General features: G+C 37.7%; 1 pseudogene; it reads right to left on the bottom strand.

Moving 5' to 3' along the window:
* The window catches only part of LOC101419528 (tubulin alpha-1B chain pseudogene), a 59,759-nt pseudogene extending 44,469 nt beyond the window's left edge, over nucleotides 1-15,290 (bottom strand).
* Between the last annotated feature and the right edge of the window lie 1,930 nt (nucleotides 15,291-17,220).

Raw genomic sequence — 17,220 nt, 5'->3', positions numbered from 1 at the left:
ACATGATGGAGAGTTCAAAATATTCGCAGACAAACAGAAACTGAAAGAGTATACCAACAAGAAACCTCCCCTTCAAGAAATTCTAAAGGGAGTTCTGCAGGAAGAAAGGAAAAAACAGGAAAGGCAAAGTTGGAGGAGAGTATAAGACCAACAACAACAACAAAAAAGACAAAAAAAAATATGCAAACAAAATATGACAAACACAAATCCAATCAAAATATGGCTAACACAAATAATTCCTTGATAGTAATAACACTGAATGTCAATGGATTAAACTCACCTATCAAAAGATTCAGACTGGGACACTGGATAAGGAAATATGACCCATCCATATGCTGTCTACAAGAGACACATCTTAGACCCAGAGACGCATGGAGATTGAAAGTGAAAAGCTGGAAAACAATCATACAAGCTAACAATAACCAGAAAAAGGCAGGAGTAGCTATATTAATATCAGACAAAATAGACTTTAAATGTGAAACAATTGTGAGAGACAAAGAAGGATACTACATTTTAGTCAAAGGGAAAATCTGTCAAGAAGATCGAACAATCATAAATATCCAGTAAGACATTTTAGGCTGGAACTTTATTCCAGGAGTGCACTAATGGTAAATGCAGTGAACTGCAGTGTGGCTTGTGGCACTGGAAAGCTGGAATGTAGTTTTCATTCTGTATGTATGTTTGTATGCATCTCATAAGAGAAACATAACTATACTTTGTAACAATTTAATTAAGTTCAGTAAAAGCATACATGATCACTTCTGCTATCAGTTAATCAGTGTGACACTATATATATATGTATATATGTGTGTTTGTGTGTGTGTATATATATATGTGTATATATATATATATATATATCATTACTATGGAGAAAGTTAAAACCTAGGGAAAAAATGTTTAAAACAAAGGATTCATTTTTAGCTTCCTATAGCTACTACCTTTCTGTTTCTTTTTTTTTTCCCATTTTTTGTTTCTTTAAGAATAAAAACAAATCCCATATAGCCTACGTACAAAGTTATTAAGCAAACTTCTTTTTTTTTAATTGATTTTGTAAAAATATTACATTAAAAAAAAATATATGAGGACCCATTCAACCCCACCACCCCCACCCCACCACTCCCCCCCCAGCAACACTCATTCCCATCATCATGACACATCCATTGCATTTCTACCATTCTGTTTCAATCCTCAAAGAAAGGAGAAGAGCAATCTGACTGGATCCATCTAGAGAGGCTTCCTACAGAAGGCCTCTTCGGATACCTCTGGAGGGAGGGAAGAAGTTAAGAAATACTGCACAAATAATCCAAAGGAGGTGTTATTGCCCTGGGGATCCTGGAGGTGGGGGGAGGGGGGGATGTTTGATATCTGCTAAGTTTTGGCAAATGGATAATTCCCCTATAGGACCTGGCCACTCCATCCATGTGGATATCTTATTAATCAGAAGCCCCAGCCCCAACTACTTTTACCACACTTGTGTTTTTTTAGGTTGAACTTGTTTATTGTGTGCTCATAATGTCTGAGGGCACAAGTGCTTTAACAACACGTTTGTATGACCTCCTGTTCTGGACATAGCTCCTGAGCTGAGCAATTCAGATCTTTTTTTTATTTTTTTTATCGACTTCACATACAGTCATTTACTTAATTTCTATGATTCCACTGTGAGATTCATATCAGAAGAAATTCTTTTCATCCTCTGGCAAAGGGGTTATAGCCATTTCCTCAAGTGTTGGCTGCAGATAGACGAGGTGAAAATCTAGTTTGCTTCCTGTCTGGTATTGTAAACATAGGCAGTTTATTTACTATCTCCCAGGCTCAGTTTGCTTAATTTCTAAAAATGGATAATAACTGTATATGTAATAAGATTGTTGGGAACATTAATTGAAATGATGTATGCAAACCATTTAGCACGATTCCCAACAACAAATGGAAATTGTGCATAACTGCAAAATCAACACTGCCACCCCACCAATGTGAAATATGTGTGTGAAATAGATTTCATTTTGCACTTCATTCCATATGTGTGAGTTCTTGCCATTATCTGATCTTTAAATATCACTGATATAAAACAGCTTTTGAAAAGGAAAATGAACTGTCTTGGACATAAGCTAGTCACGAACTGTTTATTTTCCATCCAAACTGGTCTGAGGATGTGTCTTCCAAGGCCAACTGGAACGTGGGCTTAGTTGGTCGGCAACAGCACCTGAATTCTCTTGCCACGGTTGCAAAGTACATGTTAATGAGGATTGGCATTGTCTAGCCTTATTATAGGCACTTTAAGTAGAGCCAATGGAAAGGGTACCTATCAGGAGGCATAATTACGACAGCAGTGTCCAGATTGATGGAGAAATGATGATGCTCTCAGGCTGGGCTCCCTGCTGTCACTTTGTTGTGCTAAAGCAGAGGGCAGTCTAAGAAAGCTTCAGGTACAATGAAGGCCCAGGACACACAAAGGTATTTCACATTCTGTCATTCAGACAAAAGTCTGAAATCCATTTAGTTTCTCTAACCACATTTCCAATCCATAAAATCATGTCCTGTTCCAAAGTTGCCATTATCAAACATTTGTTACCTGCTTCCTGTTACGTAGCGTAATGAAATGGAGAGCGAGCAAATGCTGAGCACCTACATCACACCAATCCCAGGGTGAGGTCTTTTCACGCAGCTTCTATCATTTGAGCCTCACAAGGACTTTCCATGCTGACTTACATTGGTCCAATTTAGAGATGAGAAAATAAAGCCTTTGAAAAGGACAGGAGTTTGCCGCAATCATGCACTTGAATACAAAGACACAATCCTGGCCCTAGAAGAAATTCTTGCTTGGAGACTTTAAGAAATATTAGGGGAGTCTTTGAAAAGCTTCAGTTACCAGGAAAAATAGTCTTGGTCTCAACAAGAGCAGTTGTTATGATCCACACTTCATGGTTTCAGAACAACTGGGCACTACCAACCCCACCACCAATACCACCATCCCAACATACACTAGATTCATAGAACAACATTTCTGGACCAGGAGGAAAGACCAGGCTTCTGTCCATTATGCTCAGGCAGTGCAAAGTTCCGCTCTCCCAGTGTTATTCTGCAAATACCTCCTCATATTGCTACTGAAGATATCTGGGTCTCTTTCCCTCCATTTCCTTTTCCGATCTGTGTTCTTTGTTCAATTGCAAGACTATATTTCTGATATTCTTCTAAACTCTTCCTGTTTAAAAGTATAGGAGGCACCCTGCCCCACTCCATTGCTCTCAAAATGCAGCATTAGCAGCTGCCCTAGTACCCAACCTTGACACTTTCCCATCAGTCCCCAGTGGCACTGCTTATTCTAAAGACGTTTGGCCTCCAGCTCAACCCATGTTCTTTCTGGGATCTAGGCTTTATTCATGCTACTCTTCTGCTTTGTCACTAAGACACTGTCTCAGAGTGCCTCTTATCTAATACTCTGATGTCAAGTACTCCAGCAATTTCTCCCCTACCCAAGGTTGCGGGGGGTGAATGCTCTTCTTTTGTGCCTATCAACAAAATGTTCTGTGCTTATCTTCATCACAGACATTCTGATACCAAGTTATAATGAACTATTTATGCCTTTCTCTTACTATATTCTGGACTTCTTCGTGGTAGGAATTATATCAGTTGATCTTATACCCCTGATCCCTGGTACAATATGGGGATTAAATACTCCTGACTGTTTACCTCAGGGTTCATGAAATGATTTTATGTATCATGAAATGATTTTATGTATCCATTTAGATGGATGTAATTTATTTGGATCGCTATGTTTTCCTTTAATTGTAAAATTGTCTTCTACTAATGTCTTATTTTACTGTTTAATTTTTTATTTAGTAGGGAATTTCCTTTTTAATAAATATATTTCAGTTAAAAAAAAGAGAGAGAAAAAAAACAAAGAAAAAATATTAAGTAAAATTTGGTTTAAGTGCCAAAAATTTGAGGGTGATATGGGAAAGACCCAAATGTGGCAAGCCCTGGTGTATCCTAGTGTTCTAATGCAGAAATCTTGGTAGAGTCAATAAAAAATGCATTTTAAAGAAAGTGGCCTTTGCAAGTTCATGGACAGCCTGCTTCCAGGAAAGAGGTAAGTTGGATATCTGGAAGATAACAACAAAAGGAATTTTAAACAGGATTTGTACTCAGGGTCCTGCTGCCTGAAGTGCAAATTCTGGCCCCAACACCGGGTTCAAGTACCTGACTCTCTGACTCATGAACTGAAGCATCACTGAGCTCATATCCATCCCAGGTCCTCCGTGGCTGCCAGGCCTAGGAGACCTCAGATGATTTATACACGTCCTCTTGCAACTGCTCTCCTGCTTTCACATCTGATGAGGTCATCACGTTCAGGTGTGCACAGAATCATAGCCTAAACCTGGAAGAAGATGATCTCTTCATTTTCACATGGAAAAGATTTAAGGTGAAGGATCACTCAAAGTGTGGAAACATACAGGAGAGAAACTGAGGTCAAACATGAGACAAAGGAATCTTCTAATTTCATGCCCTTTATTATATGGTTCTAATGTCTACATTCCTTAAGACCATTAGTCACAAACCAGAGAACTGCACACATCACATGGCTTGCCTGAGCAATTCCACAGGGGCAATTACAAGAAGAGTGAATGATGTCCTCCCCTGACTGAACTCCAGGTAAACTTAAAAAATTCTGTGGGGTAGTTAGTGGTGAAGATGGCAGAGGCCACCAGTGAGTAAGACAAGAAAATCCACTAAAATGTTCAGAATAAATCTACTCTACAGAACTTACTAATGTCACAGAAATTGGAATTATTCAATCACTTATGTCATAGCTATCCTGTGTTTTCTTTATGACCAGTTCTAATAAACTTTTTTTTTTTTGGCTTTTATAAAGTATATTTATTTGGGATAAAAGCTTAGAGTTTTAAGGCTGTAAAAAGTCCCGTTAGGCGGAAGATCTAAATAACTTTTTGACATGAAATCCTAACTGATTCACATATTCAACTCTTAAAGCCTGGTGTAAAAGTGGTGATTAAGGGAAAGCCCCATTTTCATTGTCAGTGCAGGTTAATATCTTTGAATAGACTTGAAATAGAGATTCTTAGGGGCAATCATTGCCTAATGTCTTCCATCCCCCAAGGTCATTTTCATACCATGCTCCCACCAACCACTGTTCGGCTGACTGTTCTCCTATTTCTCATCTGTTCTGTACAAGCCTCTGGAGATAGAAATCTGTCTTTGAAATAATATTCTCTGAATGCATCTGGAATTCTTTATATTGTGTCTCCCATCAAGAATTCCCTGTTCACCCCCTACCTTCACCCATAGTCATCTGGCTGAAATATACTTGGAGTCACAATTTTAATAATCTCTGAGAAGGCTTTCTGGTGTCTCTCCACTGTCATTACCCAGTTTGAGATAAAATTTACCATGAAATTTGTAATTTCCTGTAGTGCATTGTAATTATCTGTGGATTTCTCTCTCCCATTAGAGATGAAATCGTTTGAGGGAAGCAGTGATATCCCAACAAGTAGGGATTTGCAATGCCTATGAAATCATAGAAGCTCACTAAATATTTAATAAATATTCATAGCTAGCGATGGTGACACAGATTCTTCTCTTGGGCCTGGTTTGAGTGCGCATGTGCTGTGGGTCAAGAATTGTGAAAATAGTGTAGTGTATCAAAGAAGGGTAGTGAAGCAGTTATTACAAGAATATCTGTCTCAACCACTTCATTTTTATTGTATTTCAACTACAACCCACGGGCTGATTCTCTGACTCTGGGATAAATAACTAACATGTTCCTAGGCTCATTGAAATGCACATTATTGAAAGGCAAACATCCAGAAAAGTACCAGACTAGCCCACAAGCGGAACCTGAAGTGGCGTGGGTATGATGGGGCTCCATACTCTTTCCCTTGGCCAGAAAAAGTTACTCAAAGAAGAGTTCAGTCGGCCATTTCTTTCTTAAAAAATGGCTCTTTCTTTTCCTTTGCAACTGGATGTAGGTTGCAAGTCCTTTTTTTAATTTTAAAAGACCCTTAGATTACATAAATATTACATTAAAAATATGGGGGATTCCCAAATGCCCCACTCCCTACCCCTCCCACTCTTTCCCACATTAATAACATCCTCCACGGTGCATCTGTTATCATTGAGAAGTGCAATTGGAACATTGCCACTAAGTGTAGATTATAATTTACGTTGTAGGTTAAACTCTCTCCCATCCAATTTTGTAAGTATTAACAAGATACATAATGCCCTACATCTGTCATTGCAACATCATTCAGGACAATTCCAATGTCCTGAAAATGCCCCCATATTACACTGATTTTTCCTTCTCTCTCCCCTCAGAACCTCTAGTGGCCACTGCTCCATATCAATGGTAGAAGTTCTTCCATTACTAGAATCACAGTAAGTCTATAGTAGAGTAACAGTAAGTCTACTCTAGGCCATGGTTCATTCCCCAATTCAGAAGTAATCTTTCTAGAAAGGACTGAAATCATGTTTCTTAACTTTCTAAGTTATTCTCTTCTGGCCAGTATTTGATGGTGGCTCACGGGGGACCACTTTTTCTGACTCCCCAGTGAGAATTTCTAACGACCCCCATGAGAAGCTCCTGCACGGCCCTGGGTGCTTGATTGTGCTCTCTGCTGTTGGGTACTAGATTTCCATGGCCCACCACATTAGTGTCAGAGCTTCTTGACAAGGGGTGCTCTTCCCTACACCAGAGAATACAGCCTCTTCAGAGGCCTGACAATTCAAACAAACCCTTTTTTGTAAGTCTTTTCCTGTCAACTTCAAAGAGCTTTAAAATATGATATTTGCTGGGCATGCACTGGAATGTATCACTGATCAGAAGGAGGCATTTTAATGGGGTTTTCACTAAAATGCCCAAAGTGATCTTTGAAGTATCAACTTCATTTAGATTAGCAAATTTTTAATCCCATCTTTGCAAATCAACACCTTTATAAGAAGCTTCTAAATGTCATCAGGATATAAAAATGCGTTTTTATTCTAACTTGCTCACTCTGTCAGTAACTACCACACCTAACAATGACTGAGCAGCTATAATAACTAGGTGCCTCAAACCTTCAGAAGTGTGGAAAGAAAATGGACGATTTTATAAATGCAAATTTTAAAAAATATTGCAATGTTTTAACCCTAGCCTTGGGAACAGTGCCTGGTATGTAAAGTAAGCCCTGAATACATATACTGAATTAATTATTTGAATTAAAAGGTGAGCAAACTACATTTCACTGTCTCACTGATAAGTGCTCATTTCTCCCTGGAATGGCGCATGAGAGTTTTTGCAGATCAGATCACAACTGCTGCCCACATCCACATGCAGGCACACACACTATGCACCTGTGCACGCCATTTACAGCGGTTGAAAGCCAGCCTCGTCAATGGCCAGGTCAGAGGAAGGACACAGAACCCACATCGCCACTAATGCTGATTCTGTTCTGCACGTCCATCAGCCTAGCTTGAGACAGAGCGAAGTCCCAAGGATGACTCTATGCGATTCAACCAACAGAGCTGCTCAGATTTGCATCCCGAAAACTTGGGATGAAAGCAAGATTCTTCATCCTCCATTCTTCTTTTTTATTTCGTGAGATTTAAAAGATAGATAGCCACTTAGAAAAGCACAATCTCTGTACTTGTCTTATTCTTCCCTCAAAAAGTTAGCAACCCCCTCTGTTTTTACAATTAAAAATTTGAACTAAAATATACGTCTTTCTAATGATCCTTTCTGAATTTTAAGTGTTTGCCTCTACCCGTATTTGTAGCATGGTGAGATGGTTTGAATATGTCACTTTACATGGCTAAGCACCGTATGTTAATTTGGCAAGCAGTCCTGATGTGTCTTCATGCAGGCTGCGGTTTACATTATGGAATAACACAGAGCCCTTTGACCTTCCACACAATATTCTTACCCATTAGAAAGTGAAGTTTTCCTTAGGTGTGGCTGTTTTAGTATCTCTAACTCCATATATTTGCATTATCAACCAGATGATATTTCTCCATCATGCTGCCAAGACTGTTAGAGTCATCACTGGAAGAAAATGGAAACTGTGAAACCTAAAGCAGAATTTTGTTCAATAAACCTGTTATCTCTTCCTTCATTTTCATGCGTACCCCTTGACTCGCAGAATCAGGTGAGTGCTATGGATTCTGTACAGGGGTATGTCATTAGGTAAGATTCTATTTCTTTGGACAAACCTCAATTTTATCATATAAAAAATTATAATACTTTTAAACATGAAGAAAAATCAATCATGCATATTAAGGGCTTTGAAAAGAGCCCAAGATATATTAATTCTTAACACATATCAATCCCCTTTGCTTGCCTTCTCCCTTACTCCCATCAGGTCTATGACTCTAAATCCCTCAATATCACCTTTCTCTACAGTATCATCAATTGATCCGGACATCAAGATCACAGGCATTCAGACTTAAACCAAACTAAGACAGATATCACCTTCCACAAAAATAACTTGATATGTTTTGTTTTTTAATTTAAATAGAATAAAACTCTTTGTTGTATAGTTATATGGCTTTTAACAAATGTGTAGTTAAACAGAACAATTTCTTCAAGAAATGCAACAGATTCATCGCCCCAAATAATTTCCTCATCCTGCCCTTCTGTGGTCAGACCCTTCCCCAACCCCAAATCCTGCAATCACAAGATCTGGCTTCTGCCCCTACAATTTTGCCATTTTCAGAATGTTATTTAACTGTTGTATGAACGTAAGTTTTCATTTCTCTTGGGGTGATACTTATAGGGGATTGTTGTGTTATCTGGTCAGTGTATATTTATCTTTATACAAAACTGCCAAGTTATTTATCCAAGTGGCTGTTTTGCAATCCCACCAGGAATATTTATGTCTCCCTGTTTCTCTGCATGCTCACCAAGATTTTATGTTATAACATGTGCGTGTGCATGAACATAACTGGCCATTTTAATAGGCACTGTTGTTGAGGTATTAAGTTGCATTTGACTAATAACATTGTGCATCTCACCATGTGCTCATTTTTCACGCATGCACTTTGTTGAAGTACCCATTCAAGGATTGTGACCATTCTCTAGTTGGCTTTTTCTGTATTCTTATTCTTGAGTTTTTTAGAGTTCTCTGTATATTGTGGATATAAGTCCTTTTTCAAATATGTGAATCACAAGTAACTTTTCTCATCTTGTCTTTTTGTTTCCTGAACACTGCCGATTGTGGAGCAAAAGTTTAAAACTTTGGTAAAGTCCTATTTATCATTTTAAATTTTTATGGCTCACGCTTGGAGTTATCTGGAGCAACTATTTGCCTAATCCAGGTTCACAAATATTTTCCATTTTTTCCTGGGCATTTCATAGTTTTACAGTTTGCCTTTAGGTCTACGATTCATTTTGAGTTAATATTTATATAACATAGGAGAAATAGGTTGAAGTACACATTTTTTGCAAATGGACATCTAACTTTTCTGGCACTAAATGTTGAAAAAATAAACTTTCTCCATTGAATTGTTTTTGTACCTTTGTCAAATCAGTAAACTATATTAATATGGGCATTTCTTTATGGGGGTACTGGGGATTGAATCCAGGACTTCATATAAGGGAAGCAGGCACTCAACCACTGAGCTATATCCACTCCCCATTGAAAGTTGGTTTTTTGTTTGTTTGTTCTTAGGCAGTACTGGGGATCGAACCCAGGACCTTCTGTGTGGGAGGCAGGTGCTCAACTGCTTGGCCCACATCCACTCCCATGAGCATATTTCTGAACTGTCAATTCTATTCCATTAATCTTTGTGTTCTATTCTTCCACCAAAATGCCACACTCTCTTGATTATTATAGCTTTCTAGTAAGATTTAAAATAGGTAGTGTGAATCCTCCAATTCTGACATTTTTACAAATATATTTTGTCCTTTGATATAAACTTAAAAATCAGATTACTAATATCTACCAAAAATGTGTTCTGAGATTTTGATGGGGACTGCTTTGGATCTCAAAGTCAAAATGAGGGAAATTGACATCTTCAAAATATTAAGATTTATAAACCATGAACATGGTAGATGTTTCCAATTGTTTAATTTTTGTGTACTGAAAATATTATTTTATAATTTTCAGTATACAGAGCCTGTACACATTTTGTTAAACGTATTCTTAAGTTTGCCATTTTTGTTGCTATTTTAAATGGCACATAAAAATTTTAATTCCAATTATTCATTGCTAGAGCACAGAAATATAGTTGAGTTTTGTATATTGATTGTATGTAATAAAATCATGATAAACTTATTTATTAGTTCTGAGAGCTTTTAGGAAAATTCTGCAAGATCTTATACATAGACATGCATGTCATTGATGAACAGAAAATCTTATTGTCTCTTTAATATGTGTGCCTTTTACTTAATTTTCTCAACTAGGACTTCCAGCATGCTATTGAATAGGGGAAGTAAGAATGGAGATTTCTTCCTTATTCATGATCTTAGAGGTAAATCATTATTTTACATTTAGGTATAATGCTAGCTATAGGTTTTCATAGATGTTTTTTGTTCCACAGATCATGAAAGTTTCTAGTTTGCTGAAAGTCTTTACAGTAAATAGTTGAATTATAGAAAATGATTTTTCTGCATTAATTGAAATGATAATATGGTTTTTCTTCTTTAGTCCATAACTATGGTAAACTATATTTATTGATTTTCCAAGTGTTTAAGTAGCCTTGTATTCCTAGGACAAAGCCCTTTTTTCATGATATATTATCTTAGCGGATATTTGCATCTAGGTTTCTGAGGAATATTGGTCATGAAATTTCAATTTATTGTAATACTATTGCATGCTTTTTTTTCAACTTGATACTGGCCTCATGAAATTACTTGAAAAGTGTTCCCTACAATTCTATTTATTGGAAAATATTATGTAGAATTGATATAAAATTTTCATTAAAAATTTGGTAGAATTCACCAGTGAAACTTTCTGCGTCTTTAATTTTCTTTGTTGGAAGGTTTTAAAGTATACATATTGTATTCTATAAATAATAAGCTATTTAGATTATCTGTTTCTTCTTCAGTGAGTTTTGACGGTTTGTGTCTTTAAAGGATTGATCCATTTCATTTGCTGTCCAATTTGTGGGCACAGAGTAGTTGCTTATAGAATTCTTTTACCCTTATTTTAGTATCTGTTGGATCACTTGTGATGTGCCCTCTTTGGCTTATGATATTTGTAATTTGTGTCTTCTGTCTTTGTTTCTGGGTCAGTATTATCAATTGTACTATCTTTTCAAAGAACTGCCTCTTTGCTTCAAGGATTTGTTATATTGTTTTACCTTAAAACCCATCAAGTTCTGCTCTTATCATTATTACTTTTTTGCTTGTTTTATGTTACTTTGTCACTTTTCTAGCTTGATAAGATCGAATATTATATTACTGATTTGATACCATTTTTCTTTTTTCATATAACCTTTCATGCCATGAAGTTCTCTCCAATCACTGCTTTAGCTGCTTCTAACAAATTTGATATAATATATTTTCATTTTCATTTAGACCAAACATTTTAATGTCCTTTGAGATATTTTATTTTACATATGGTTTATCTTAAAATGCATTGTTTAATTTTAAATATCTGAGAATTTTCTAGATTTATTTTTGTTTCTAGTTTAATTTTATTTTGGACAGTGAACATAGTGTGTATGACCTACATTCTCTTAAATTTCCTAAGGTTTGCTGAAAGTCAAGTATATTATCTATATTTGTGAATAATACATATGGACTACAACAGAGTACGTGCTCTGCTGCTATTGCTGGGTGGACTGTTCTGTCATTGTCCATTAGGGACAGGCAGATAATAGTTTCATTCAGATGTTTATGCTGTTACTGAATTTCCTCCTCTTATTCTACCAACTAACAAGAAAGGAGAGTTAAATTCTCCAAATATAAATGTGACATTGTCTATTTCTCCTTTTAGCTCTAGCAGTTGTTTTTCCTCATGTATTCAAAACTCTATTATTAGCTGCATATACATTTAGGATCATTTTGACCTCTTGGAGAATTGATACTTATATCATCACACACTATCATTCTTTATCCTTGGAAACATTTCTTGTTTTGAAGTATGTTTTCTGATTTTAATACAGTAAATTCATCTTTTAAAAATTAGCATATACATTTGTCTTAGTTTTGTAAAGGTTGCTAAGGCAATATACCAGAAATGGGCTGGCTTTAATAATAGAGACTTATTAATTTATAAGCTTTCAATTCCATGGCTGAGAAAAATGTCCACATCGAGGCATCATCAGGATGCTTTCTCCCAAGCCACAGCTGGGGGCCACCAGGCACATGCAAGGGCCCAGCGGTGCAGGTGCAGTCTCCACCTGTGCCTCCAGGACAGTTGCTTTCAGCTTGTGGCTGCCCCAGCTCTCTCCCTGTTCCTGTGGCTTCCCCTCTCCCGGGTACCACTTTGTCTCTCAGCTTCTCAGAGTTTTTCTCTGTGTCTCTGCATATTTCCTCCATTTATAAAGGACTCCAGTAAAAGAGTTATTACCAAATCTGGGTCACACACTGATCAACAGCCCTTGACTGAGGTAATTTAATCAAAAGTTTCCACCTACAGTAGATTCGCATGCACAGGAATCGATTAGCTCTAAGGAAATGATCTGGAGTCCTCCCAGCTTCAAACTGCCACAAGATTTGACCTGGTTTGAGTCTTTTATGGACCCCAGAAAATCCTCTTTTTAAAGGGAAACTTTTCTGTACCTTTAAACCCATTGTGGATAGGACCTTTTGATTAGACTCAGTTAAGGGAACTTTTGATTGGATCATTTTTTAACAGATTGCTTCAGATGAGAGCCTCTGATTAGATTGTGGACCCAGGGCAGATCTTAACCCCCTTACTGGAGTTCTTTATAAATGGAGGAGTAAAAAGCCACAGACACACAGAGAAAAAGCCACAGAAATATACAGAAGGAACCCAGGATCTCAGAGAAGAACCCAGGAGAGAACAAAAGTCATAAATGGAGCAGCATGAAGCAGAAGTCACGGCGAGGCCCAGAGGGAAGGGATGAGACGAGTGGACAGGCGGTGTGCCCTGCCATGTGCTTGACCACCCACAGCGGAGCCCAGGGAGAACGTGCGCCTGGAGGAGAAGGCAGAGACCTGGACCAGCAGACACTGCCACACTGCCTTGCCACATGGCGGACATCCAGGGTTGCCAGGAACCAAACTCCAGGGACACCGCATCTCTGATGATGTCTTGATTTGGACTTGTCCTAACATCAAAACTGGGAGCTCTTAACATCATAAATCCCATTATGAAAACCAACTCATTTGTAGTATATTGCACTGACAGCCTTTAGCAAGCTTAACCAAGAAGTATATTTTTCATACTACATATATCTTAAAGTTTGAGGAGGTTTTGTAAGTGACATATATTTGGTTCTTGAAGTATTTTTTTAATCCATCAATATTTCCTTTTGTTGGCATTTTCAGATTTCTATGAATGTTATTATATAAAACTGGATTAAAGTCTACTATTTTGCTGTTTTCCAGTTCTTCCATTCATTCTTTCTTATTTCTTCTTTGTATGATTTGTGTCAGATAAATTAAGCATTTTAATAACTGTATTTTATATCCATTGTCAGTCTAGTATTTATACCTCTTTTAAATTGTTTGTAGTTTTTTTAAGGTTTCAAGATATCTATTTAAATAATCAGAATTTGACTTTGAATAAAATAATACAATATTATAGTTTTTTACATGTATTTTAAGGACTCTACAGCAGTATATTCCTTCCGCCATTCTTAGTACTATTTTTGTTATATATTTTACTTTTATATTTGCTCTCAACACACAGTATATTACCATCATATTTCCTTTTGAAAACCAGTTGTTTTCAGATAAATTAAAATAAGAATCTAATGAACTTTAATTTTATCTTTATTAACTTCCTGTCCTTTTCATTTATTTGTGTAGATTCAAATTTCTCTATATTATATACCTTCTGACTGAAGAACTACCTTGAATATTTCTTGAACTGTAAGAATTTTCTTGAATTTTGTTTATCTTAGAAAGCCTATATTTCTCCTTCATCTTTGAAATATATTTTTTCTGAGTGTAGAATTCTAAGATCATAGATTATTTTTCCAGCAATTTTTAATATACCACTCCATTGTCTCTGGCCTACAATTTTTATTGGGAAAAAAAATGTGCTGTAATGCATATCTTTGTTTCTCTCTATATATAATGTATATATTTCCCACATACCTTCAAGATTTTCTCTTTGTCTTTGTTTTTTAGCAGTTTGAATTCCATATGGCTAGTTGTAGGTTTATGTGTATGTGTTTTGCTGTAATTCATTTGTTTTGCTTGCTTGCTTGCTATTTTAAATGTTTGTATGTGTTTAGGGTATTTGTCTAGCTTTGCGTTCTTTGAGCATCTTGTATCTGTGTTTTGGAGTCTGTGTTAACTTTGGAAAATTCTTGAATGTAATTAAAATTTTCTACCTTGTTCTCTTTCTTTTCTACTCCTGGGATTCCAGTTCCACACACATTAAACTATTTGACTTCGTCTCACAGCTCTTGGGTGCTATGTTCTGATTTAAATTCACTGTTTCTCTCTCTCTTCTGATATCAATATTTTAGTTTTAATATTATTGACATCTTCAAGTTCATTAATTATTTCCCTGTTTGTCTTTAGTTTGTTGATAAGGGCGTTATTCAAATTTTAAAAAATATTTTTTCAGATGCCATAAAATCATCTAAAGTGTCAATGACTCTCAGTATAATCACAGAGTTGTGTAATCACCCCCACAATTTTAGAACATTGCCATTGCTGCAAAAAGAAAAACCCCATGCCCTTCGTGACGGTTTGAATTTTATGAATCCCAAAGAGCAAAAGATTGTGTTCTAAACGAACCCATTCCGGTTTACAAACCTGGACGACGCCAGTGAGGCGGGTTCCCCGCGCGTCTCCGCTCCCTGCTGGGGGAGCCGTGGGGAGGCAGCACGACCCCAGCAAGGCAGCTGCCGTGGGAGCAAAAGGACTCCGGTTCTGCCCGCAGCGGGACTCCAGAGAGAAACCCTAAGAGAAGGGCCCACGCCAGGCGAGAGAGCGCTCGCGGATCACGTACCCGGAAGCCGTGGAGAGGCTGGGCCCGCGGAGCGCCCGAGGGGCGCGGCCTGCTCTGCACCTGACAGCCCACAGCCCACGTGGGGAAGGAAGAAGCCCCGAGACAGAGGCGGTGAGCCCAGAGGCGAGGCCGAGGTGCGGGCTGTCTTGCTTTGACACGTGGCAGCTGAATTTGGTGAGAAAGCATGTCTGCTGATGCTTTCATCAGGACGTTTCAGAGACCTCAGAACTGTAAGCTTTTACCCTCAATAAATCCCCTTTATAAAAGCCAACCCATTTCTGATACTTTGCATTGGCCGCCCTTTAGCAAACTAAAGCACCCTTTATATGGCCCTGTTCCCACCATTGGTGAGGTACCTTAGTTACGATTAATGAAAGAATATTAAAATATTACTCTTAACTATAGTTTGTGGTTTGCTTTAGGTATATTTTTTCCCATATACCACCCTATTAATAACGCCTTGTGATAATGATGTACATTTGTTCACAGAAGAATATTCTTATATTTGTGCTATTAACCACATTCATTGTCCACAACAGGATTTGCTGTGTTATACAGTCCCATGTTTCATCCTCTAGCTTTCCTTCTAGTGACATACACAACCCCCAAATTCTCCTGTGAACTACAATCACAGCACAGTTCAGCTTTGTTAATTACACTCCTCAATAATGGGCTACCATCACCTCTAGCCACTTCCAAACATTTGCATTCAAACATTCAAAATACTGCACAAATTGTCAACTCCCCATTCTCTACCATAATTCTATCACCTGGTAACTTACATTCTAGATGTTAACTCATTGAGTTTGCTCATTACACTTATTTCTTAAAAGTAAGATTATACAGTATTTGTCCTTTTGGGTATGGCTTATTTTCATTATCCACTTTTGCTACTGGGTTTTCTGTTTGCTTCATTTCTACATTTCTATTTGATTCTTTCTCATAGTATCTGTCTCTTTGCTGAAATTACGTGATAGTACCTGGTGTCTCCCTTTCTCACTAGAGACTTTAACAGATTTATCATTGTTATTTTAAATTCCTTGTCTAATAATGGTGTTTGTTTTTGCTTGTTTGTTTATTTCAGCACTACGTCTGGTGACTAAACCCAGGACCTCAAATGTGGGAAGCTGGCACTCAACCACTGAGCCACATCAGCTCCCCTGAGTTGATTTTTTCATTTGTTTAATTGTTGTTTGTTTGTTTGTTTTTTTAAAGGAGGTACCGGGATCAAACCTGGGAACTTCCATGTGAGAAACAGGCACTCAACTGCTTGAGCCACATCTGCTCCCTGTAATATTTTTAACATGTCCCATCTATTGACTGATTTTTCTCTTTCCTGTGTATCATTTATTGTTTATTCATATGCCTCCTTTTTTTGCTGAAAGTTAGACTTTTTATGTTGGATAGGAGAGAGTTCCATTGTTGTTTAGGCATGCTTTTCCTTCTACTAGACCGTTAGTGTGAGGATTTGGTTCACCTATCCAAAAGTTGAATGGAGTTTGGGGCTATGACTCTCTCTGCACTTCAGGCTCCACATTCCTCCCGCTTTACCTTGTGCTTAGGATGGCGCTAGTTTGTCTTAGCATCCGGTCCTCCATTCCCAGCTTCACTTCTCCCCTTCGTGCTGCACTTGAGAGTGTCTCTTCCCACATTTTTTGTAAATCTTTCAGCAGGATTTGGGTTATTTGTTGTTCAACGCTTGTTGTTCTGGTTGTGGGGGTGGGTTGTGAGCATTTGTGTTGTTCTTATGTCTTCGGGAGGCCTGTGTCCTAGGCCTTGGGCATCTGCTTGGAATGTCTGTCCCTCCTCTCGCTATACTGAACCAAGAGAGTTTTAATTCAGCGAACCATCATCAGTCGTGGGGATTGACCTAGGAGACCATCTTTTTTCTGTTTCCATGAATCACCAGTTACAGACCTCTCCCTCAATCCTTTCCCACCTTGTCCCCTATTTGCATCTTCCAGTAATTACTTGTAATTAAGAACACAGTGAAAAAGGATTCACCTGGTCCCATAGCTCTGGGTAAAGTGTCATGAAATCTAGTAATCTCTGCTGATAGCTAAGTACTGATCCAGCTAAAATACTCTGAAATATGCCAGCATAAATCTCCACACATTCTAACTGATGCAAGCAC

This window comes from Dasypus novemcinctus, chromosome 7 (genome assembly GCF_030445035.2).
Source record: "Dasypus novemcinctus isolate mDasNov1 chromosome 7, mDasNov1.1.hap2, whole genome shotgun sequence".
Lineage (NCBI taxonomy): Eukaryota > Metazoa > Chordata > Mammalia > Cingulata > Dasypodidae > Dasypus > Dasypus novemcinctus.
This window is presented reverse-complemented; position numbering and strand designations above follow the sequence as displayed.